This window comes from Gavialis gangeticus, unplaced genomic scaffold (assembly GCF_001723915.1).
Source record: "Gavialis gangeticus isolate Ggan-Ray unplaced genomic scaffold, GavGan_comp1, whole genome shotgun sequence".
NCBI classification, from domain to species: Eukaryota; Metazoa; Chordata; order Crocodylia; family Gavialidae; genus Gavialis; species Gavialis gangeticus.
Window position 1 is genome coordinate 155,237,387 of NW_017729022.1, and position 8,142 is coordinate 155,245,528.

The 8,142-nt window shown below is 47.7% G+C and overlaps 1 long non-coding RNA gene across 1 annotated transcript in view; it reads left to right on the forward strand.

The window, feature by feature from the left end:
• The window catches only part of LOC109296789, a 113,082-nt gene extending 105,773 nt beyond the window's left edge, over positions 1–7,309 (forward strand). The window contains exons 3-4 of the long non-coding RNA XR_002097053.1: positions 5,315–5,438; positions 7,102–7,309. This is a non-coding gene — a long non-coding RNA (uncharacterized LOC109296789). The remainder of the gene's footprint in view (positions 1–5,314; positions 5,439–7,101) is intronic.
• The last annotated feature ends 833 nt before the right edge of the window (positions 7,310–8,142 follow it).

The window sequence follows — 8,142 nt, forward strand, 5'->3', positions numbered from 1 at the left end:
AATGATGTCTCTTTTTATGTGCTGGCCCAGCCCTAACATCAGACAATTGAAGAGTGGTAGTTGAAAACACATAGAGAAGCATTGGGGCCCAGCAAAACCTTAGGGAACTTTATGGTAGTCCTGGATGGGTGAGTACAGTGGCACATGCATTGGGGAAAAGGAAAAGGTGCTGTAAGGAGAGCTGCTGGAAAGCAGGGCTGGAACTGAGGAAGAGGTGAGGACAGCTGGACAGACTAGTTCATTACAGGAGTCTTCTTCTGAGTGGTATGATGTAAGTGTGAAAATTATCAAGTGTCTAACAGAAATGAAAATATCTTAATGTGTAGAATAAGCCCCACATACTGCAGCTGTAAAGTTTCTCAGGCCTATTCTGTTGTCTTTTTCAGTAGCCAGTTCCATCTTCATGGTCTTTCTGTTAAAAATGGGAAAAGAAATGACAGTTTTGTATTACCTTCAGAATTTTAAAACAAAGGTTTTAAAACTAACTACTCTAGACACTTACTACATTTTACTGGTTTTATCCATATTACAATTATAGACTTTTCTATGAGAGACAATTAGGAAAATAAATTATTCTTTGTGATCTTGCCACACTAACAAAGTAAATGACTTGAAAACTTTTCTGGGAACAATTCTTGCCCCTAAAAAGCAATCAGCCATGTCAGTTATTTCAAACTAAATCACAGTTCACACTCCATTCCATATAATCCAGATATTGTGGAAGAATATAATTTATCTTCCTGTATTTATTTAACTAGCTATGGGTGACAAAACAGTTTTCATTTATCTAGGACACTGCTATATTGTATGTTGCCTTCAAGAAATACAGCTTTACTGTATAAAACAGAAGAATCCACTATCAGTCAATTAAGTGAGGTTAGTTTGCAGACATTCCATTTTCATAGAGCTTTTTTATGCTGGAAGCTTTGTTACTGGTAGTTGCATAATTTGTGTAGCAAAGACTGGGAAATGCATAAATTCTCATGGTAGAGTAAAATGAAACTAGAAGTGGTAAAAAGCCATCCTTTTCCCTACGTAAATAGTACTACACAGTGGGTGCATCTACACATACATTTGATCTGGAAGCAGTTTACTTTTGAGTAAACTACTCAAGAGTAAATGCTCATGGGCAGGTGTCTATATGTGCAGGGAAGTGGGAGCAGATTTGCTGCTCCTAGCCACAAACTGCTCCTGCTTCCTGCAGCCCTGCAACAGGCCCCTGCCACCACCAGAAGGAGCTGGAGGCACTGGCTGCAGCTGCCTGTGGCCAGCAGGTATCTTTAAAAGGCAGCCCCCATCTCTTCTCCCTGGCCAGCTACTTCTCTGGCTGGGAGTAGCATGCAGAGCCTGAGGGCAGCAGATGGCGGTTCTCCTGCCTCAGCATTTGCCTCCCCATGCCATGGATGCTCCAGCCTCTGCCCCTGGCAGTGACGTCCAGTGCCATGGGCTCCTGGTGGCCAAGGTGCTGGCCCTGCTGGCCCTGGTGCTGGCCCCCACTGAGGCCCTGGGCAAGTCGCGCACCCACAAGCAGGAGTCAGGGCACTAGGTGTGAGAGGTGCAGGCTGATCAACTCCTCTGGCACTCCCCACTGTGGCCTGCCTGGACAGCTACCCATTGACCTCTACCCCACTGTCTGCCACCAGCACCATGCTCACTGTGGACAGTTCTCTGAAAAACATTTTATTCCCCTCACAGAAATAGAGTCCCACTTTCCACTCCCTCCCCAAAAACAGACCTCCCTTACCTCTTCTTCCCAAACAACAGAGCCACTCTACCACCCACCTCATCCACCAACAATAAAACAGCCTCTTTCATGTGCTATTTACATTGTTGTGCTTGCTTGTGTGTCCCCTCCCAGGGTGGAGGGCTGTGGGGAGGGGGTGGGGGTGCCTAGGGGTCCGAGCCTGGGGGTGGCTGTTCCCCCAGTGAGTGTGCATGACATGTAAACCCAGTAGGTGGGAGGCTTGCCCAGGGATGATGGTGGCTGCTGCTGTCCCAGTGTGCCCATCTACCCCCCTGACACCCAGTGGCCTGGGCCAGCAGAGCCCATACACAGTCCTGGCCTGGCTGGAGGCAAGTCCAGCTCCATGACCCTGTAGTGCTGGGGGCCTTGGCCATGAGCACAGTCTGCTGCTCCAGTGCCTCTGTATGTCACTCCTTCAGGGTCAGGAGCTGCTCCCTGAACACATGGTCCCATGCCTCCTTATGGGCCAGGTCCTCCACTAACCATGCATCTTGCTGGGCCAGGTGCTCCATGCTCCATGTGTCCCACTGGGTGACATCCTCCACCCACCAGGCCTGAGTCCACCAGCTGCTCTGCCAATGCCATCACCAGCCGATCCAGGAGGAGGGTCCTGTCCTGGGTCCTTCTCTGGCAGAGCTGGCATATCCACAGGGTCCCAGCTGAGGGTGGTGGTGACCTTGAGCTGCCATCCTTCCTACCAACTGCTGCTTCTCCCTCATGTGCAGCTGCAGGACCTGTAGAGCCATGAGAAAGAAGCTGTTTGTAAGTATTTGCAGCATTTCTGAGATAAGATGCTCTGTTCCAGGAGCTGTACACTGGCCAGCTTCAGATTAGGCCTTGTGTGTGCACAGATGCCCGCAGACCATGGTAAGTTCCCTGGACAGGCCCAGGCCCAGGCCCCCATCCCCATTTACTTCCCAGGGGTCAGCAGGCCCCTGTGTGCTGGCCAGAGGCAGCCCACCTTCCCTGCCCTGTTCCCAGGCTTGGACAGGCTAGGCTTCTGGCAGAACCTGCTGCTGTGGCTTCAGACCCCGCAATGCCTGGAACTAGGGGTGTGCAGGACTCCTTGGTAACTGAGGCAAGGAGATGCCTGCGCCCCTATTCTCCCCGCAGGGGGACACTCTGAGGAGACTCCTCGGGGCCAGCCCCTCCCCATGCCACTGCTTTGTCCTGAGCGTGCCCCTTCTGTGCATGCCCTGGCCTAAACAAGGAGCTGTTTGTGCAAAACAAGGGTTGCCTAACCCACTACACCCTGCTGCTGTGGGGCTTCAGGTGCACCTGTGCACCTGGCACAGGACCCTGAGCTTCGATGGTGTGAGGGACAAGCCCGCGCTGCCCCGCAACCTCCACCACCATCACCACCTGGAGGGCTACCCGTGGCTGTGCTACATATCCCTGCCCTCCACATCTAAGAAGGAATTGGCTGCTGGCATCAATGTATTCCTGTGTGTGCCTAGCTTTGGGGGCATGGGCTGCTCAATAAAGTTTTGCACTGGCTTCTAGCTCCCTGCATGCCATGCGAGGGGCGGGGGGAGGAAGCTAGGGTCCGGGGGAGTATGACCAGGCCAGGCAGGGAAGGAATAGGGGGTAGGGCCTTGGGCCGTGGGCATGGGCTGGGCTGGGGAGGGCCCTCCCTGAAGTGTGGGGCTTACCCCGTGGCTGGAACTGGTGTGGCTGGTGGCTCTGCTCAGTCCCAGCTGGCAGCAATGGTGTGTAGCTCTGGACAAAGTCTTTAGATGGTGGGCTGTGGCATACAGGTGCCTGGACAGGGTCCCCCTCCCCAGGGAGGAGATGGTGCTGCTGGTGGCCGGTGATTATATGGCCATCTGTGCCTTGTAGCTGGGGCTGAGGCTACAGAGCTATTGGGCAAGGTGCTGGCCTGGGCTCCCTGAATTGCTGGGGGAGGCTGTAGGTGTGGAAATGTTGATGCCCTGAGGGTCCCTCCCCCAGTGACACATTACCATGTATGCCAGGCCAGGTAGGGATTCAGGTAGGCTGCCCATGCTGCTGTATATAGCACAGCTATGGCCTGGGTGCCAGGGCATAAGGATCTATGTTAGTTGCTGCATAAAGGTCATGAACTTGTGGGCACCCCCTGACCAATGACTGTGGCCAGTGATCATGATCTACTGTGCCTGCAAGGCCTTGACCTTTATGCAGCACTGCCACTGCCAACTGGTCATGGCCACACTCCCCCATCCAGCCTGACAACACCTTATACACCTAGGCCTTGGAGCACCCATCCCGCATGAATTGGTGCTGTACCTCTGCCTTGCCCTACAGTGCCACAAGGTCACGAGTCTCCTCCTGCAACCAGTTGGGGCTCCAGGTGGTGGGCATTAGTGTCAGCGAGGGCTCCTGCATTGATTCCTTGGGACTTCATGCGGCTGTCCTTGTGCTGCCAGGGCTGGGCAGCTGCCTGGAGCACCTAATGCAGGGGCACATCATTGGACTAGCAGCTGCGTGGCAAGGCAATGCACCATAGCACCTGCAGGCTCTGAACTGCAGGCAGCTGGAGCTGGCTCCAGTGGCCAGTGGGTGCCTGCAGCTGGACCTGGCTGCTGGCACACCTGGCAGGAGCCTGGAGCAGCCTGCAGGCCTGGGCAGCTCCTGCAGCACTGCAGTGCCAGGCAGTGGCATTGGGGTTCAGGTGGTCTGGTTCAGCTAGCCTGCGGCCTGTCCAGGCCTGGAGTGGCCTCAGGCTGCCTGCATGTGCACCAGGGCTCAAAATGCCTGCAGGCTTTTAAAGGCCTGAGGCTGGGGCAGGCATAGAGCTGGCCCAGCCCTGCAGCAGGAGAAGCTTCCAGCCCTAGAGCCCTGGGGCTAGCTTCAGGCTGGCCCCTTAGTGGCAGGGCTGACCAGGAACAGATTTTCTCTCAGTCAGCGTCTACACGTGTTACTGCTTGTAATTGCAGTAACTACTTGTGAGTACATTTGTTACTTGCATCTGCGGGTAGTAAATTTACTTGTGAGTAGTGTCATTTATTGCAAAGTAAGCATGAGCATGTGTAAATGCATACGCTTACTGCACAGTAAACTGAGCTGCTGCTTAGTAAATTGTCTCATGTAGACACACCCAGTGAAATCAACAGATGTGTTGGAGAATTAATTCTGCAATTTATGTTTACCAACTTGTTCCAGAAAACAGAGCAAGTTAGCACTTTGAAATCTTAAATAGGAGACAATGCCAAAGTCACTCCCTCAAACAGTCTGTCATTGTGAGGAGATTATGACAAGATCTTGTAATTCTGAAAAGAAAAGAGTCTGAGCGACAGGGTGGCTCACATTTTTGGGACTAAGGAGTTTTCAGGACGTATGCCAAAGTAAATGCCTTCTTCTTAGTACTGAAAGAGGAAATGTAAGGCAGCGCATTTCTTCTTTCCATTGCACATAGGGCCTCAGTCAATCTTCTGCATGTAAGCCAGCATGTTCTTGGTGTGACAGTCAGGCCTGAACTCCTCTTGTTTGGTTTCTGTCTCCTTGCTTGTATAATTTTAGCTGTGAGTAATTGCTTTCTGTTAATTTCTTTTTCCTTTTTTTTTTTTTGCATTTGGTGAAACTAAATAATAGATGTGAATATTCAAGCAAATAGAAAGAATGAATCAGCCACTTTCCTGGAATCTGATGTTATGCCACAGGGGTGCAGAATTTGATGGCATTAAACAAACAGTGACAAAAGAAACACAGCGCCTTTGTACGTACATTACTTTTCCCTCCTTTTCTTCTGCTGCAAGAAAGCCCTAGTTTAAACTGATTACTGATGCAGAGACAGTTTACTGTAAAACAATGATTTTTATACCCTGTGAACAACAGGCTTAGGAGTTAACTTACAATTCTGTGTGAAACTATTGATTTCTTTTTTGTTGGTATTCTAGTTGCCATCAGTGGCCAGTGTAATTGAGGCTCACATTGTTCAAAAACCACTGCAGCAAAATATAGTTTGTACATTTGAAAAACAAAGTTTCTTATCATGAAAGATGTGACATACCAAGGATGGCATCTAGTGCGCTCTCTCTATTTAACCACAAGCTATTGATTCTCTGAGTCATATGTTTCAAGAATGAATTATTTTTACAATGAATTTATGGGGAATGAAAGGTTCTAAAATTAAGAACAGCTGCAAGGGAAACAAGTCATCCCAGTAGAGTCTACTGGGAATTCTTTATCTCAGCTCACCCATGAAAAAATATTTTTAAGTTGTTTACAGTGTCAGACTGCTGCATTAACAATATTGGGTTTTTAAACTTTTTTTTAGCTCTGTTTGAAATCACCCAGGTTTAACTCTTGTTATTTTTTGCATGTACATATGCATTAGGGAAAATAATTCCTTAAATATCTAGCATATAAATTGGACCTAAGGAAAAAAGTTGATATCCCTGTAATACTTAGTCACCAGGTGGGACTGGTTTTATGTAAGACTCCCTGAAAGGTTTAGAGTTCAATTCTGCTTAAGTATATGCAAGTATAAGCATGTGAATAGTCCTATTGAAGTCAATAAGCCTACTCACATACTTGAAATTAAATGTGTTATTGAGTGCTATGCTACTTTGACCAGAACACCCCATGCTCAGCTGGGCAACATTTTTCAGCTGAAACTTTCCTGAGAACAATATACATCTGGTGATAGAAAAACACTGCACAAGTTCATGTTGGTTTTGCAAAATTGTTCTGAATGAGAGGAAAAAAACAGCAAAAAAAAAAAAAAAAGAAAGAAAGTTCTTAAAAAAGTTCAAATATTTTGCTTTATTTTCAAAATGAAACTTTTTTGTGAAAATAAAATTTCTGCCTTAATCAGTTTGATTTGTTTTATTTGAATGTCATAGAGATATTTCCTTCCATTTATTTTAAAGTTTTAAATATGAAAATTGAAGCAGAGCATGTCATATCCAGTCATAGGATACCTCTTCAACCTGTTCAACCTGAAATTACATGTTTCTGGGTTTTTTTGGTTCAAAAAACAGTTGACCTAAAATGTTTTAAAACATTTTCAGAAAGCTAATAGATTGAAAAAACATAGTATTCTGGCAGTTTCATTCTGTATGTTACAAAATTGAGCTCTTACTGAGGCCATAATTAAAGTCAGGAATTTCTGGATTTTTTAATATTGCTATGTTTCAGAAGTCTTGGCTTTTGGTTAGCTAGTTCATATGATGAAGAATAAACAGCAAATCTATTAGAAATTAACTTCAAACTTTTCCCCATTTTTTTCATCTGCCATTACAGCAAGCATTAACTTTTTTTCATTTATACATTTTCAAGATTTAGCACAAACCATATGTTTTGTTCACTGAAACAATTGCTCTACTACAGTAGTGGAACCTCTATTTTCAAAAAAACAAAATTAAAGTAAGCAACAGATAATGCTCATCACTGTGCCAGCTATTCAGGTCCTGGCAAAAGGCTCTTGTCACCAACCCATGAAATTCATGAACATTCATCCCTGCCTTCACTGAGTACACTAATTACTTTATTCTGGCTAAGAAAAGTGGCTCTCCAGCTGGACATAAGGCTATATTACTTTATATTTTCAGGAAGATACCACAAAACAATGTAAAAATAAAATATGTGCAGCTACTGAAGCCTTGGCTCCATACTCTTACTTACAGAAGCTTGCTAAAGCAACATGTCTCATCAGGGAGAAACGAACAATGAGTTAGGGCAAGTTGCCTGTCTCTTTTGAGAGCTGAATGAGAAACTGTCCCAGAAGGAGAATGACTCACATTTAGAATTTCATATTCACGGTGTTTTCACTGGGCATGGCTACATGTACATTTGATCCAGGAGCAGTTTACTCGTGAGTAAATGCTCCCAGAGAGGCATCTACACATGCAGGGAAACAGGAGTAGATTTGCTGCTTCTAGCAGCAAACTGCTCCCATTTCCTGGGACCATGCAATGGACCCCAGCTGCCACTAGGAGGAGCTGGAGGCTCTAGTCATTGCTACCTGTGGCTGGAGGCTATATTTAAAAGGCAGTCCTGCTCCCTGGCCCACTGCTTTTCTAGTCAGCAGCAGCATACAGAGAACAGGGGCAGCATGTAGCAGTTCCGTCACTGCAGCCTCTGCCTCCCCATGACATAGCTGCTCCAGCTATTGCCCCTGACAGTGACACCCAGTGACTCGGGCTCCAGCTGGCCATGGTGCTGGCCCTGCTTCCCCCAGTGGACCTCCCCCAGCTGAGGCCCCAGGCAAGATGCACACCCACTAGCAGGGGCCAGAACACCAGGTGCAAGAGGTGCTGGCTAACCACCTCCTCCTGCACTCCCCACTGTAGCTTGCCTGGACAGCCACTGACAGAACTGCCCACCCCACCACCCACCTTCAGCACCGTGCTCACTGCTGATGGTTCTCTGAAAAATACTTCATTCCCCTCACAGAAACAGACCCCCCCCCCCCCCCC